The sequence below is a fragment of the Chelonoidis abingdonii genome, chromosome 16, assembly GCF_003597395.2.
Source record: "Chelonoidis abingdonii isolate Lonesome George chromosome 16, CheloAbing_2.0, whole genome shotgun sequence".
NCBI classification, from domain to species: domain Eukaryota; kingdom Metazoa; phylum Chordata; order Testudines; family Testudinidae; genus Chelonoidis; species Chelonoidis abingdonii.
In genome coordinates this window covers 15,064,494-15,082,239 of record NC_133784.1, presented here as the reverse complement: position 1 = coordinate 15,082,239, position 17,746 = coordinate 15,064,494, and the positions used below count along the sequence as shown (strand labels likewise).

Here is a 17,746-nt window from a genome sequence, read left to right as displayed (position 1 = left end):
TTTTTACTTCTTAGATAACTGAGAATGCCATTAACTATAAACCTCTTTTTACCCATCAAAACATAGCTAGAATTTCCTAAGTACCTAAAGAAACAATTTCTGTATGAGCCTCATACACCCATTCCTTTCTAAGAGTAATTTTTTTGCACTTCTATTAGACATATCTGAGGATCTAATAGTGCTCTACAAATTCGTATAATACAAATATTTGCCTAAACCTGTGAAGTAGGCAAATCTATCTGTTTTACAGGAGAGTAGTCCTGGTTTACAGTCCTCTGCTCTAACCATTAAATCCTACTCCCACACAGAGCAACATCAAGCCGGTTGTGCAGCATTCCTGAATGCTGAAAGGTGTAAAGGAATCATTTCAAAGCAACTTCAAATATCAGCTCCTCTCTTTGCTCAAAACCTTAATGAACTACCAGCCAAAATCACTTGGGATAGTTCAGTTTTCAGCATTCATTTATGGATCTTTATAAACCAACCCTGCTTGTGATAGATATACTGGCCAGGCTTAAGCATCAACAAAGATCAGAGTGCTACTTGGAATGACTCTACTCATGAGGAACAGTGATGATGTAATTCTCACAAAAGAAAATGAAGCAAGGCACCCCTCCCCACTCTTTCCCACAATGCCTGTCATTAGGAGTTTGAAAGGCTGGAATGTGAAATCCAGAAGGGCACAGAGCCAACAAATTCAGTGAGCAAACACCTAAGAAATGTTTATTGTACTTTTGTTTTCATCTTAAAGTGGGGATATTAAAGAAGGATTGCTACAAAACGGTCATTGTGAGGTTCCAAATTTATTGTACATCAGTGGTTTCCAGATCAAATGAGCTCAGCTATTCCTTAAGGGCATTTTGCTAGCTTCTAACGCTGTAAACTCATCCAGGGATCAGAAAATCAAGCTGGGCTCTTCCCATTTTGCATGTCTCCACAAGAAATAAAGATTCTGCACACCAAATAAAGTGTTAGCAACACTCTTGAATGCCCATTGCCCTCACAAGATTTGTACAAGTTTAGTCAATTGGTGTATTTACATTCCATTCTATTACTGTTGCACAAGATGGAATAAACTCAGTTTGATCTCTCTTACCTATGTTGACTGTACAGAGTTAACAGGAATAAGAAAGCAATAAAGACTCATTTTATCATTAAAATAGCGATGTCTGTGAACGTAGACAAGGAAAAGATCTGTTGAGAAAAATATCACCATCTTACATTGCCACTTTGCAAAACATAGCCACACTTTAAATTTTGTAATTCCAATGTCTTCAGAATGGAATTCTAGCTAAATTTAACTTTCCAAATATTTGAGACAACACTCACTAATCTCATTTACAGGTTCCCATTTAGCTACCTCCTCTGCTCATTGCTTTCCCACTAGAGAAAAAAAGCATCTTTTAAAATTTTACTGTAATGCCAAAAAAGGTAGAGCCATTGCTTCCACCATTTTAAATAACAATTTACCCATCACAGAATCATCAGCAAAAGTTCCAATCCAAACATATATCTACATACACACACTAACCCATTAACCACAACATTCTGGAAAAGGAAAGGAAAGGATGTTAGTGTTCCTTTTAACAGATTCAGTTGTTCCACAGAGATTGTTTTTTCTTCTCCTAAACAGAGTGCCATCTTGTAAAAAGTCCCAGGCACAGCATCAAAGTAAAGGTGTGCAGTTTTCTTTGCTGAAATGAAGTCAAGGCAACACTCTGATATAAGGCAGAAGCCCTAGAGAACCTATAAATATATTAAAAAACACTGAACACACTCCATTCATTTTGAGCAAGAAAAAACATTTCCATATATTATTTCTCTTTAAAATGCAGTAAGATTCTACACTCATACCAAGAGAATAAATACAAAAGGCAACAGCTTTCTAACAATGTAATGGACTTCCCCATGACTGTATTGGGGATAGGATTTCCCGAGCTTTGTAGCATTTCAATGCTATAGGCTTACAACAATTCCAGCTTCATGCTTCTCTCATCATTTTAAAAAAATCCAAGCACAATCAAAAATCAGATGACAGATTCAGGAGCTACATTCTACTCTATGGGCTAGTGACATATTGACAAGACTCCAGCAAACAGAGTTTAAAATCAAAGAGATAAGCATTATCAGAGCTGCTCTCACAGAGAAAGTCTAGAGGTAACTTATTGCTACCAAAACCATTACTACACAGAGAGGATCAAACTCGAAAAGTACCATGTGTGACTCAAAGATCACCAGGAACATAGCAAGGGCGTCAGCTATGTTACCAGACACGTTACACTAGACACTGAATTCATGCAGAAAGCCTATAAAAGTTTGAAAATATGTGCATTTTGTTTACTGTTTTAGTAGTGACCGGAATAAGCTCGAAGTGGCCTACACAGAACTCCTTACAATCAAAGGCTGATTAATCCTGCAACTGTTAGAAAAAGGTCAAAGATACCAATGGGAAACAATACTGAGATCAACTGCCTACGGAGGTTATGGAATCTCCATCATTAGAGATTTTTAAGAGCAGGTTAGACAAACACCTGTTGGGAATGGTCTAGATAATACTTAGTCCTGCCATGAGAGCAGGGGACTGAAAATGCCCTGGCTTAAGGGCTTAATTACAACAGCCAAGTTAGCAAGGTGGATGCTTCCATCTTATCACTACACATGGCTAAAACCACTGAAATTTGTGATGACATTATTAAATAATGAGGTGGGAGCTGTGGTTATTTAAAGGATCTCCAAGTTTCATAACAAACAGACAAAAACTTAAGTTTGGTTAGTTTGCATGTGTTCGCAGTCAGTAAAATCTACCTGTTTCCCCATTTAAAAGTGTGGTTTTGTGCCCTTTCAAACGGTATCCCACCACCACTTGACTTTGAAATGCACTAACAATGACCATGAATGATTTCACTGAAAAGCAGAAAAAATTATTTATGAGAGAGAAAGCCCTTATTTAATATCTTTCATAATAGTAAAATGAACAAAGATAAATGTCAAAGGAAATCCACTTTAGTGAAAATTCACTTCCAAGTTGATTCAATTGGGAAAGTCCTCCTTTCAGTGATAAAGCACTTACAGGTGTTTAGCCAATCTGAAAAACAGATTGCATGAACACCCTTAACTAGGTACATTTAGGAATGGAATCCCACCATAACAATAGAGGAGGTGGCTTCAGAGCAACAGGTTATTTCATTGTAACTTTATTAAAATTTAACATCTCCTTCAATTTAAAAATAAAGCACTTTTATTTGATTATGGACAGAGAGGAACAGGACTTTTATTTGCAATTCAGATAATGCACCACAAAATCAATGATATACCTGAGATATCTTGATGACATTTTAATCCTCTGGACAGACAGCCTAAACACTCTCATATATTTCCACCACAACTTCAACCACCAGCACCCATCCATTAAACTCTCTCTAGAGCATTCCCACACTAGCATCGAATTTCCTGGACACCATGATCAGCTTCAGCAATGGAACCATACAGACAACTATGTACAAGAAACCCATAGATCACCACTCTTACCTTCACATACATACATCCACCCCATACATACCAAGAAATCTTATCTAGAGACAGGCACTTACATAGCACAGAACATGCTCAAGGAGCAAGTTTGGGATACACACCTTAAGACACTTAAAACCACCTCCACCAAATAAGGACACTCCACCGGGTAAGTAGATTGCATCATGGAATGGGCCACCCAAATGCCCTGCTTCAATACAGAAAATAAAAAACCCTTCGACCGCACATCCCTATAGTTGTCACTTACCACCCCATACTGGAATCCATATAGGGTATCAAACAATTCCATCCCATACTTGATAGAGACCACTTCCTGAAAGAAATCTTTCCCGATCCTCCTCTTCTGGCCTTCCAGTAACAATGCAACCTCATCACTAGAAGCAAGCACCCCATAGATCAGGACTCACCAACTCAAAGCAGCACCAGACCTTGCCATAACAATAGATGCAAAACCTAAAGATCTCTCTCTCCTGCTACGATGATCAATACCCCCCTCAACACACCTTTCAAGTTCCATGAAACCTACACATGCCTATCATAACATGTGGTGTACTTCATCCAGTGCACTAAATGCCCCAACAACTATGTGGGTGAAAACAGACAGACAATCACTATGCTCTCAAATGAACTTACACAGAAAAATGAAAAAAGACAAGACCATCATATAACCCATGGGTGAACACTTTTCACAATATGATCACTCCATATCTGACCCCTCACTCCTCATCTTCAAAGGAAACCTGCACAACACCTTCAAAAGACAAGTCTGGGAGCTTAAATTCACAATTGCTAGACACTAAAAATCATTGTTTTAATAAAGACACTGGATTTATGGCTTATTACAACAATCTGTAACTCACTAATTCCTCTTTTTTGTCATATTAAAAAGATACCAACAGTCCACTTCAGCTTGCATGGTTGCTTATAATGTGTGTTAACTACTTATGCTAAATGTCTGTTCCATCTTGTATTAGTTGTGATACTCTGAGTATCTCTCCCAGACCTGAACAAGAGCTCTGTGTAGCTCAAAACCATGTCTCTTTCACCAACTGAAGTTGGTCCAATAAAGATATTACCTCACCCACCCATATCGCAGACATCCCAACGGTCATTTGGATGTGCTCTTCAGCCTTCTACCTCATTAACTGTATAGGGCCTCGTTTATTTCAAAATAAGAAGTACCTTCAAGGGATGCTAAATATACAGGGATTGAAAAATTTACCAGTTGCCTACCAGCCAAAAGGGAGACATGGAAGACAGTGATCAGAGCGGTTTTCACCAGGGAGGACCAGAGGCAACATTCAGGAAGGAAGCCCAATTCCCCTGCCATCAGCTACTGCAAAAAGGAATGGTGGTAAGATTTCTGCCAGACTACTGTCTCTAAACCCTGCCTCGGGGGCTCCATCTTGTGGATCAGCCTCTAACTATGAATGTATCAAATTCACACTATTCCCTACTCTCTCACAACACAGACTCTAGAGCAGTGATACTCAGGATATGTCTTCACTACTGGCCGGATCAGCAGGCAGCAATCGATCCAGCAGGGATTGATTTATCATGTCTAGTCTAGATGCGATAAATCGATCCCCGAGGGCTCTCCCATCGACTCCTGTACTCCAGCTCGGCGAGAGGCGCAGGCAGAGTTGATGGGGGGGGGCGGCAGCAGTTGACCTACTGCAGTGAAGACACCACGGTAAGTCTATCTTCACGTAGCTGAAGTAGTGTAACTTAGATCAATTCCCCCCACCCACACACACACGCAGTGTAGACTAGGCCTTAGACTGTGGCTCATAAGCCACAAGTGTCTCTTTAATGCATCTCCTGAAGCTCTTTGCAGCACACAATATTAAAACACTGATTTAATTATTAACCAGTCTAACTTATTAACCAATCAGGATGCTTTTACTATGTTATTAACCAATTAAGTTATCAATCTGCACTTATTTGCTGTGAGGATAGATAGATAGATAGAAAAACCCTAAATAATTCCCTGTACTATTTTTAAATATGAATAGTACTACAGTAAATGAAACAATGGATTCATACTGCTGTGGCTCTTCTGGGTAATGTTGATCGCTAATTTGGCTCCTGAACCACTGAAGTCTGATATCACTGCTCTAGAGTATAACTACTAAAAGGGAGCTAATGCTTTCTGTCATTCCCCCTTTTCTTTCCCTTCCCCCACACCCCAAGCTATGTCTACACTGCACTGCAGGGTGGCCTATGGGAGTCATTTGGACCACTTAGCACAGACCTTTAAGTTTGCACCAGCAGCGATCACAAGGCCAGGGGCAGTTAGCAAGCAACACTTTGGTACACTCTGCAATTAACACCTCTGTAGTATGCACTGCAGCACAGTGTAGACACAGGGCTGCCTGGTGGGGGGGAGCAAGTGGAGCAATTTGCCTCAGGCCCTGGGCCCCGCATGAGCCCCCACAAGAATATAGTATTCTATAGTATTGCAACTTTTTTTACGGAAGGGGCCCCCAAAATTGCTTTGCCCCAGCCCCCTGAATCATCTGGGTGGCCCTGTGTAGACAAGCCTAGTGCCTGCTGGCTGCTGCAAGGGGAACAGGGCAGGAAGAAAGGTTTTCTGCTATTCCACCCCTCCCCAATGTCCTGACCACTATGAAGGGGCGGAGGTGGAAGAAAAGGTCTCAGCTGCTCTTCCAGCTTTCCCAAACCCCATTTATTGGATCTTCCTCCACAGCAAGTAATTCCAGTCCCTGCCTTTGCTACTGCCTATAATTATGCCAAGCAGTAGCAGGATGAAAGAGACATGATACTTGACAGTTTCACTTTTGCCTGCAGGATTCTCTCAATCTTCAGAGGGGTAGCCGTGTTAGTCTGGATCTGTAAAAGCAGCAGAGAATCCTGTGGCACCTTATAGACTAACAGACGTTTTGGAGCGTAAGCTTTCGTGGGTGAATACCCACTTCGTCAGACGCAGGTAGTGGAAATTTCCTACCTGCGTCTGACGAAGTGGGTATTCACCCACGAAAGCTCACGCTCCAAAACATCTGTTAGTCTATAAGGTGCCATAGGATTCTCTGCTGCTCTCAATCTTGTTAATTTCACTCTGTCCTCTTTAGCAAAGATATAAGTAGCTATAGTAACACAAAGAATTGTCTAGTTGCAGGCTAAGGCCCTGTCAACATGGGGAAAATTGACCAGTATAACTAAATTATATTAGAACAATGTCATCATATGAACACACTATTCTGGAATAAAGCCACTTTTATTAGAGTATGGAATAGCTTATTCGGGTCAATTTCCCCATGCAGCCAAGGGCTAAGGATTCCTTGGTTTTATACTTTAGGAAAGTTTTCTTTGCCATCTTCAAGCTTCAATCAAGCTCAGAGTCTTCATAAGTTAATGCCAAAGGTTTCCTCACTCACCCCGGGACACTTTCCACTTACAGGGAAGTGAATTTTTCAATACTGTTATGTGAAAGGTGCTGAAGGCTGTCATCAATGAGGTATTGAATCCAAAGACAAGGCACAGAGCTCATTAAAGCCCAGGAATGCGCCAAGCACTCTCTTTCAGGATCCATAACGGGAGCAATTAAGCCCCTTTATGTAGTAAATATGGCTGCAGAATAATGGGGGCTACTGCTCTAGGCACTAGGCCACATGATAAAGGCTGAGCTAAACGAGGTAGATTAACATAGGTATGCAGGAGAGTATGACACTTCCTCTTGACACTCGCCTCTTCCTATAGGACTAGCTGCTCTTTCTTCTTCCTTGCCCTCTCACCTTCAGCAATCACCTGCTGTGTCCCTTCTTCATTTTCCAACTCTGCAAACCTATTCCTGAGCTCTATTGCTCCTTCACTAGCCCGTCTTTTCCTCTGCCTGGTTCTCTTAGTCACAGGCTTCCACTGTCCACTTTCCTCACCCAGCAGTCTCCCCTTAGAGTTCTTTGGTCCTTCTTCCATCTGCAAGTCTGAGCTTTTCCCTTTAGCCTCATCGTGTCTTTGCTCCATCATCTGCTCAAACCCCCTTCTAAACTCGACCAGAGTTTCCACCTGCATCTCCAATCCTCGGATCTTTTCTTCTATCAGCTCTATCTGGTGGAACTTCACACAGACAAAACTCTTTTCAGGTACCCCCTCCAGGATCATGTACATGCTGCAGCTTCCACATCCAATTATCTTCATTGTGTCTTCCACTGCTTGGGTCACTACTATTGTTGCCTCTGTATCTGTCATAGGCTTCCCACCTAAATTCTGTAAATCCAGGAAACACAAACCAAACCACACCACCACCACCCACAGCAAAACAAACCCCCCAACGAGCACCAAACACTGCCAGAACACTACACTCTCCCTTCACTAGCCTGTCTGTTCCTCTGCCTGCCTCTTAGTCTTCCCTCCAAACTCCCCAAGCAAACTCCCCTGTTTACAGCTCTGTTTGCTGGCTCCTGTGCCACTGCAGCTGTCTGCACATGTCCTTATTGAACCTCATCGGATTTCTTTTAGCCCAATCCTCCAATTTGTCTAGGTCACTCTGAACCCTATCCCTACCCTCCAGCATATCTACCTCTCTTCCCAGCTTAGTGTCATCTGCGAACTTGCTGAGGGTGCAATCCATCCCATCGTCAATGAAGCTGTTGAACAAAATCGGCCCTAGGACAGAACACTGGGGCAACTCCACTTGATACTAGACATTGAGCTGTTGATCACTACTCGTTGAGAGGTCAGAGAGCTGTAATATAATATGAACACGTGTCTTTAGATCCTAGTCCTGATATAACTGCTAGGGTAGTGCTATGATGCATCTATAAGAGGCGCAACCCAAAATTTGCAGTCCAGTGGGAGGGAAGAGCAATGGTGGCTTTAAGTCTGATCCTGGGCTGCTCAAGGGCCGAAAAGGAACCTGGAATTAACACAGGGCTTGTGTACATAGGAAAATTTTCCAACAGAATTCTACGATTCTGAGTTATACAGATATAACAACCCACGTAAACACTCTTATTCCAAAATAAGAGAAAGTCCACACAGGGAGTTATACTGGTATAACTAAAGCAGCAATTCTAGTGATAAATTTCCCTGTGTAGACAAGCCCTTAGACTGCCCTGTGGGCCTAAATTACAGAAGCCCCCACACGATGCTGTGGTCATGGCCCCGATACTATCAGCACTTGCAAGGGGGTCTTCCAAAGGCAGTCTTATGGCTGTCTGCTGCAGTGGCTGTACTCTGCGCCAGGGGAAACCTTGCCCAGGCAAAACTGGTGCTTTTAAAGACCCTTTATGCCACTCTGGCCCTTTTACCAGGCATAAGAGTAGCACAAAGGGTTTACGTCTCTCCAGAGATGATCTGTACCTGCTGACAGTTGGGGGGCAGGGTGAGGGCAGCAGCTTCAGCAGATATTACTGACCATGGTCAGTTAGGGTGACCAGGTGTCCAATTTTTGACCGGAACACCCGGTTGAAAAGGGACCCTGGCAGCTCCAGTCATTGCCGCCGACTGGGCCATTAAAAGCCCGATTGGCAGTGCTGCGGAGCTAAGACAGGCTAGTCCCTACCTGTCCTGGGGCACTGCACTGTGCCCCCAAAGTGGCCAGCAGGTCCAGCTCCTAGGTGGGAGGGGGGGGTCATGGGGCTCCACGTGCTGCCCAAACACCAGCTCTGCACTCCCATTGGCCGGAAACCAGCCAATGGCAACTAGGGGAGAGATGCCTGCGGGCAAGAGCAGCACATACCATGGAGCCTCTTGGCCTCCCCTCAGGAGCCAGACCTGCTGGCCACTTCTGGGGCACAGCATGGAGGCAGGACAGGTAGGCAGCCTGCCTTAGCCCTGTAGCACCGCTGACTGGGAGCTGCCCAAGGTAAGTCCGTGCCACAACCCCATCCCAGACCTGAGCCCCACCCAAACCAGGAGCCCCCTCCTGCACCCCAAATTCCTCATTTCCAGCCCCTCTCTAGAGCCCTCACTCCCAACCCAGAGCTCGTAGCCCCTCCTGCACCCCCAGCCCCCCTCATCTGTGGCCCCACCCCAGCCTGGAGCCCCCTCCTGCACCTCAAACTCCTCATCCCCAGCCTCACCCCAGAGCCCGCACCGTCTCCCACATCCCAACTCTCTGCCCCAACCTGGAGCCCCCTCCTGCACCCTGAACCCCTCATTTCTAGACCCACCCCACAGCCCACACCCCCACTTAAAGCCCCCTCATGCATCCCAACCCCGTGCCCCAGCCCAGTGAAAGTGAGTGAGGGTGGGGGAGAGCAAGCCACCAAAAAAGGGGGAATGTAGTGGGACAGGCCTCAGTGAAGGGGCAGGGCTAGGGTGTTCGGTTTTGTGCAATTAGAAAGTTGGCAACCCTCTGCTCAGTCCATGGTCCTGCATTGAGCAGGGGGTGGACTAGATGACCTCCTGAGGTCTCTTCCAGCCCTAATCTTCTATGATTCTATGCTCAGTAGAAGTGAAGCAGCAAATCTGGAGGGGAGGGGCACATAACCCCCCATGCATCGCTTCTGGCCTCATCTCAGAAAACTTAACTCCATCAGCACTGTGCCAAGATGAAAGAAAGTTTCATAAACCCTTTTTTCTACCCATGACTGATCATCTCCTTTAAGACCTTAGTTTCTGTTCAACTACCAGTCTACTTTTATATCAGTTATCTTAAATTTATATTAGAAAAGCTAAATCAAGAAACCGAGGTTATAATAAATTTATTTGGATTCAAATTAATCTTATGTTATTTTAAGCTTCTTGAACTAATTACTTAATTTTGTGCCTTATTTTTAGTCTTTGTCCTACAACTGAACTTTGGCACATTGAGAAACACGAAGTCAGGATACACAGAATGCAGCTATGAGACCATACAAGTCTGGTTTGCAAATTGCATGACTGAAGGAACGAAACCAACTCAAATGACACAGATACACGAACAGTCACTCTAATCCACTGAGAAATCAACCCAAATTTAACTTCATTCTGAAGTGTTTCAGAAACAGGGCTTTTGTCTGGAAATGCACTATCCCAAAGAAGGGAAGCTATAAAATTTCATGCAAGTGTTGTTTCTCCTTCCTCCTTTGAAAGTCTTCTTTACAGTGATTTAACAAGAAACACAGCTTTATACCTATAGGTACCAGCAAAAGCTGAACTGGATTTCTAGACTACATTGACTATTCCCATCTGCTGGCTAGCAGATAGACGAATATATAAAACACAGTTTGCCATATCTGTTAGATTTACTGTTTTATTTCACAGTGAGTTGAAATTAAGAGATTTGCCCAATACACCAGAATATAAGGAAGCTCCAATTAATATATTTTCAACAGGGGTGGGAAAAAGTGTATTTATAACAAAACAGTTGAGAGGGTTCCCAAAGGAAAGTTTGGACAACTCATATTAATTTGTGACAATCCGTATCTGTCTTGACAATAGGTATTACAATGAAAAAATACATACACTTAGCAGTTAAAGACATTAACAGATAGAAGAGTAATTTACCAGATTTCGCTCTGTAGCCTAATCCCAGTCTGTCCTGGATTCTTGATTTGTTCACCCAGCCTAGAATCGTAAAGCATCTCACATCTCTGCACTACAAAACTGCTTTTGACAGGATACCGAGTGTGGTAAAATTCACCTATTAAACACTAAAGTGATGCAACATACACACACCGCAGTTTCCTCCAGGAGATGTGGGTGCCTCAGATAGAAAGCATGATATGTTTAACATATCCAAAAATGAAAGTATCCTTCTCATCTCATAAACTCTGCTTTACATAGGTGTGCACACGGGGTGTGCTCAGGCACACCCTAATGCAGGGATGGGCAAACTACAGCCCGGATCCAGCTCCTCAGGGCTTTGGATCTGGCCTGCGGGACTTGCCCCCTGTGGTGCCGCATGTCCCGCACCACTCTCAGAAGCAGCCACATCCCTGAGACCCGAGGGGAGACGACTCCATGCGTTGCTTCAGGCACCGCCCCCCGCAGCTCCCATTGGGCGGAAATGGGGAACCACAGCCAATGGCAGCTTCACAGGTGGTACCTGGAGGCACAGCAAGGGCAGCACATGCAGAGTCCTGAGGCCCCTCCCAGGGGCCGCGCAGGGACATGGTGAGTGGCGTGGCGCGGCATGGGGCCAGGGCGGGCAACCAGGAAGCGCACCGCTGGCACCCCGAGCCACTTTAGGTAAGCGGCGCCGTGCCGGAGCCCAAACCCCTCCAGCACCCCGCCCCCCAACTCCATGTCCTGATCCCCCGCCACACCCCTCCTGCACCCCAACTCCCTGTCCTGATCCCCTGCCGCACCCCAACTCCCTTCTCTAATCCCCCTTCCTGCACCCCGCACCTCTCCTGCACCCCAACTCCCTGCTCTGAGCCACCTCATACACACCGCACCCCTCCTCTGCCCCAATCCCTTGCCCTGAGCCCATTCCTGCACACTGCACCCCCTCCCACACCCAACCCCCTGCGCCAGCCCTGCATACAATTTCCACACCCCGATGTGGCCCTCGGCCCAAAAAGTTTGCCCATCCCTGTTTTAATGTCTCAAAAAAAATAAAATAAAAAAAGTGACTTTGCATTTTAATTTAATCGCATGATACGCTTTTTTAGTTTTAAAGTATGGATTGTTGCATTATGCAATAAGCGCCAAATTGCGTAATATAGATGTTGTAGAAATGTATACAAAGCCCGTTCACTTGCAGCATGCATCCCCACTACTGCGACGCCGCATTACCATTTGTCCTCCCCTCCCTCTCCGACTACTATTCTAGAAAATTCTTTGACCTATATAAGCAGCCGCATCAGGCATGCCCAGCACAGAGTCTAGAGTTTGTAATCTTTGTCACGTGTACTCTACTGAAATAGCATAACAAGCCCGTGGCTTTATGTTTTAATTCAATCGTATGATACCCCCTTTTAATTTTAAAATATGGATTGGTTCGTCGTTAAGATAAGAAAAGGAGCAGAAAAACTGAATTATAATGAATTTGCTGATAGTAGTGCAAATACCTCCGACTCCTCAGTTAAGAACTGTCTCTCATTTTTTAAGTAAAGTTTAGTTTTTAATTTAAAAAAAATAAGTTTAGTTAAGTTTCAGTTTCTTTAGTTTGATGAATAAAAATAATGTCCTTCATGACTGAGTATTCAATAAATGTTTACCTTTAAATAAATAAATAAAATTCCCTTGGTGCACACACTAATGAAATGTGCTGCGCACACCTATGGACAATCACCCTGTATCCCCAAAGAGATTTAACAGTTAATGAAAGCTGATTGGATTAATACAGATCCCATGGTGGGGGTCTGTGTGGCCAGTCTATATATGAGAAACACAGTGTATATGTCCAGTAAAGAATACACAGAATACTAGGTTTAGACAATCAGAAATGGCCACCACTGCATACTAATTGGGACTATAACATTACCCTCACAAATGGTCAAGGAAATAGTTAAAAAGGATTGCTTCACAGATACCAGCATAATCCTTCAAGTAATGTAAAGATAATACATAATATGAATGTAGGTAAATGTATCTGAACTGTAAGTGGAGTAGCCACAGAACCCTGTTCTATAGCTGTAGGGCGCCTGAGTCTCCAGATAGAACTTGGGCATGGTAGAGAGGGAAAGCTGAAAAGCCTTGCCATAGATTTAGGCTGAAGAAGAAAACTAATTCATACTGCTAGTGTAATATTCCTGAGGGAACCTTAACTAGGAGGGAATAAGGTGTTGTGGAGCCTTGGCTCCATCATGCCCCTTTCTGTCATACTGGGACCAGGGTTGCAGAACAGGCAGTGGTGGAGTCAGGTGGCAGAACCCCCTCCTCTAGCTTTACCCGTTTGAGATCCCTCCTGAACAAGGGGATCTCTCCAGCACCTTTTCCAGCCATTTTAAGCTTGCTTTCTGCAAAAGCAATTTTGCAGACCAGAGAATCCAGCCTAGAGACTACAGAATGCTCAAAAAGACGTAAATACAGTAATATATTTAATAAAGTGATAAGTTAAGTGAATGCCTCAAGAAAGGTTAAGAATGGAATGCACACCTTATCCTTCAAGTATAGTGTCTTATATGCTGGGGCCCAGAGCCTGGGCCACACACACGGCACTATTTCACCAGCCACATTGGCCCAAAACACAGTGGGCTTGGAGGATCTGGCCTGAGCATGGGAGTCTTTGGATGAAACAGATGTTTTATGGGAGTTTTTATACTCCCACCTACCATTCAGGTGCCAGCATAGATGGAAATGATTTGGAGGAAGGTGTGTGGCCAGGACTCTCTTCCACACAGATATCTACAAGCTGCCATTTGCTAATAGGGTGGGGTCCAGCCACTGGACAAGGGGTGAGAAAGGTGAGAAAGTCACCTCTGCACACCCCTACACTGCGCTGTGTGTTCCTTGCCCAGAACTGAGGAACTGGTTCTGCATTTTGAGTTATCTTGGTCTACCAAAATATAATATTTTACATTACATATAGCAACTTTTATCTAGGAGCAGAAGGTCCTAAGTATTATTCAGTCTCATGAAAGATCACACACCTCTAGGACTGAGTAATGTGTACATTTATTAGTGCTAACAACTGGTTTAGAGATTAAAATTTAAAAGATTATGCACATTTTTAAGAAAAATGCTGCAGAAAAAAAGTCAATGTCCATCTGCAAAGAATCAATGTATAAAGCACATTTTCTAATGCAGTTAAAGAGACCATCATGTTGTTCTGGGTTTGTACAGCACCTGATACATGACTGTGACTCTGAGGTGCTACAGTAACAAACAAAACAAAACAACCTAGGTGTTGCATTACAAGCAGGAGTCTCCTCTCCCCCACCTGGCTTCATGCCACCAACAAATAGGTTAAGAAAAAGCCCACCCCTCCTTACAGGATTCTCTTGAAATCTGGAGGTATAAACAAAGAAAAATCCATGGCAAGTTTATGGTAACCGTACTCTGTACATGTTGTTGTTTTTTGGTTATCATAGATACTGGCACCAACTTGGTCATTTCTTCCATCCTGGGGTTGGGGTCTATGTTAAGAATACACTAAATCTAGCAATATTTCCCATTTGAAGTATAGAGAATCTCTCCAAAACCTGTTACTACCTGAAACTAGAATGACCTTTTAAAGGGCACCCATGTTCCTTAGAAGTTCACATTTTTTGTTTGTTTGTTGTTGAATATTATGTGTCACTGGTGATACAGAATAGTGGAAGGAAAAGTGACTGAGCCATGGTATAAGCTTTTAGTTCAATGTGAGTAAAAATACAAACCATAGTAATAGTACCATACAGAGTTTCTTTCACCTTAATACTGTGGCATCCTGTATGTTCTTAAGACTGTAGAGAAAATGAGAAGAAGATAGTTATATTAGAGTAGTCCTCAGAGGCTCAAGTCAGGATTGGGGCCCCATTATATTAGGCCTTGGACAAAGACAGTCCCTGCCCCAAGAAACTTACAAATCTAAGGTTTCAAGTTACTATGCACACACTTGCCTTCTCACTCTCTTCCTCACCTCTTGCAGTACCAGCAAGATATTAAAATCACAAAAAAAAATCTTATGGTCTCTCCATAAGTCAAGTTTTTCTTACCTATTATTGATACCTGCTTACATTAGTTAAATCATTTACAAGCTAGCAAAGAAAGACTGAGGTTATCAGGTAGTCTCTGAGGACCAAGAATCCACTCAGACTTCAAATAACGATAGTGTTTGTCACACACACTACCACACTATACCAGAAGCAAATGTTACCACACAGATTCTTTAAATGTATGAAAACAGACTGACTCCCTGAACAAACCATCTAGCTTGCTCCCTGTTGCTGAAAGAAGAGATCAATAATATTGGCCATGAAAGCTTATTAGGAAGCAACATCCAAAATGTTTGCTGCATGGGATGTTGGTAATGGAAGAATCTCTTCAATACTTGTATAGTCTGTCCACAATTCTCAACTTAGAATGAAGCTATGTGTATCACCTTCAACCTGCAGTTCACTGCTTCAGATTTCAGAAGATTTAAGCAATAGTTCTATATTTGATACTCACAAACTGCCTCCAGCTCTGTCAGTTTCCTCCTCCTCCTCCCAACTGGAAACCAGTGTTAAGGAAAACATTCCCTCCTCTGCATCCGTCTTGCTCAGGCTAGTCTAATAGAAGGATGACATCATCGCTCCAGACATGCACCTGATTCTCAGGAAACTGCCCCTCCTCCAACAGACAGGTCATTGTTTTTTTTAAAGTGACAGAGACTGCCCTTCCCAGTATGTTCCCAGCACTGCGGAATGTGCTCCCCCTAATCATTCTATTTCGGTGTGTTCCCCCAATTCTACTTCACATTGCCAGAACATAAAACACTCCCTTGGAGGAGCCACAGCAAAATTCATTTTCAGCTGAAATGCAGGTCAAATCATTAACTGCTGCTGCATGCCAGTGATGCACTGTAAGCAGCACACTTTGCTCTCATCTTTTCTGCCCCAGATTCAGAAACAAAAATGATGCCTTTCCCCTTTTTATTTTATATGTTAAGTTTTCCAACTCACTTTATTCAACTCTACTTACTCTTTACCCACCTCATCCCCCTTTGTGACTCCCATGTTTCAACATGCCTTTTCTTGCTCTGACCCCCACACAACATAAAACACACTGCCTAGGATTTCACTAAACATTATTTGTGCATTTCGGCTAAGTATCTTTATTCAAGGCTGCTGGCAGGTAAAGTACTTCCTGTTAACTCCAGATACTGTACAAACCACCAGAAAGTTATACAATCTTATAGCGATACCGTGTCTGATCCAATGATACATTCCTGGGGTTCCTCCCAACTGTGAGGCAGTAGCTATTAAGGGGAGGGAGAGCGGTAAAGGAAGTGGGAGTTTGTAGAGAGTTGTAGCATTACTCATTCAAGGCACCACCTACATGGTATGGTCATTATCTAAAAAGTTTTCCCCACTGTTGCCTACTCTGGTTCAGTTCCACCAATGTTAACCAGTTTGGGAGGCCCGTTGTAAAGTAACTGCTCCTGGTGTTTATAACATTATGTTATTCACAAGTGCTCTGAGCAGAACTACATGTCATAGTGCTAAATATGCAGCCACTTACAAAAGTGTTAATCACAGAGTTGGTGCTGAACCAGTGTTGCAAAGAGTAGAAAAATTACAGTAAGTTTCCTTAGCATAGACAGAGCCTTAGTGAGAGGAAACAGTTTAATGGTCAAGATACCCAGGTTGGAATATCTAAACTCTTCTCAGACTACAAGTCAACCCAGCCTTTCATCCTTTTGAGGTAGATACAGTTTAAGTTTTTTGACCAAGGGCCTCTTTCAGATCACAGGGGACTTGATTTTCAAGGTCTTCTCTTACATATTAAAAAATAAACCGAAACAAAATCATGGCATTTTAATAGCAATTGAGCTTTCTCCTAGCATTCCAGACAAAATTTCTCTCAGAGTCTCCAATAATGCACTGATTACCTCCTGTTCTCCACTCAAGTGGCTGTATTTCAATAGTGCTATTTGTATACAGAATTTGGAAAGTGATTTTGACAAATAAGACACCACGTACTATCATGAGAGGGGCTTTATAAGTATACTCAGAATATTAAAATCTCTATTTTTCAATAATATATTAAAATGGCAGCTCGCATGCCTGCCCTGTAGTGCCTCCTGATGACCTAAGGTGGCACCACAAAAGGCACTCCCTACATTTTTCCCTTCTCTGAGTCCCTTAAGAAGGCTACACAGACCAAAATGGTGTAAGACAAGACTGCCCTGCTGGGGTTCTAGTTTATTAAATTTAAATAAACTTAAAATAAAAAGTCTCTCTTCTCATGCGTTCTGGGGTTGTACATGCCCCCTCCTTGGGGTCTGTGATTCTCAGTTCTGAAATCTCGAGTCTCTCCTCTTGGACTCAGGGTAGCACAGCCCTCCTCAAGGCCTGTGGTTCTCAATTCTGATCCCTCCAGCCTGTGGTCTCTCCCCTTGGTTCAGGGGTTGCATAGACCAGTGGTTCTCAACCAGGGGCACCTTGGGGGTATGCAGAGGTCTTCCAGAGGGTACCTCAACCTATCTGGATATTTGCCTAGTTTTACAGCAGGCTACAGGAAAAGCACTAGCAAAGTTAGAATAAATTAAAATTTAATACAGATAATGACTTGTTTATACTGCTTTACATACTATATCAATGTTTCTCAATCTGGGGGCAGGGTCACAATTTATTTTATAATTATATGGTAAAAATGAGAAAGTAACTAATGTTTCAGTAATAGTGTGCTGTATCAC

General features: G+C 43.1%; 2 protein-coding genes across 3 annotated transcripts in view; one reads left to right on the top strand and one right to left on the bottom strand.

Moving 5' to 3' along the window:
- The window catches only part of SEC24C (SEC24 homolog C, COPII coat complex component), a 647,635-nt gene that overhangs the window by 335,519 nt on the left and 294,370 nt on the right, over window positions 1-17,746 (top strand). The window lies entirely within an intron of this gene.
- The window catches only part of USP54 (ubiquitin specific peptidase 54), a 235,150-nt gene that overhangs the window by 140,625 nt on the left and 76,779 nt on the right, over window positions 1-17,746 (bottom strand). The gene's annotated exons all lie outside the window — the stretch shown is intronic.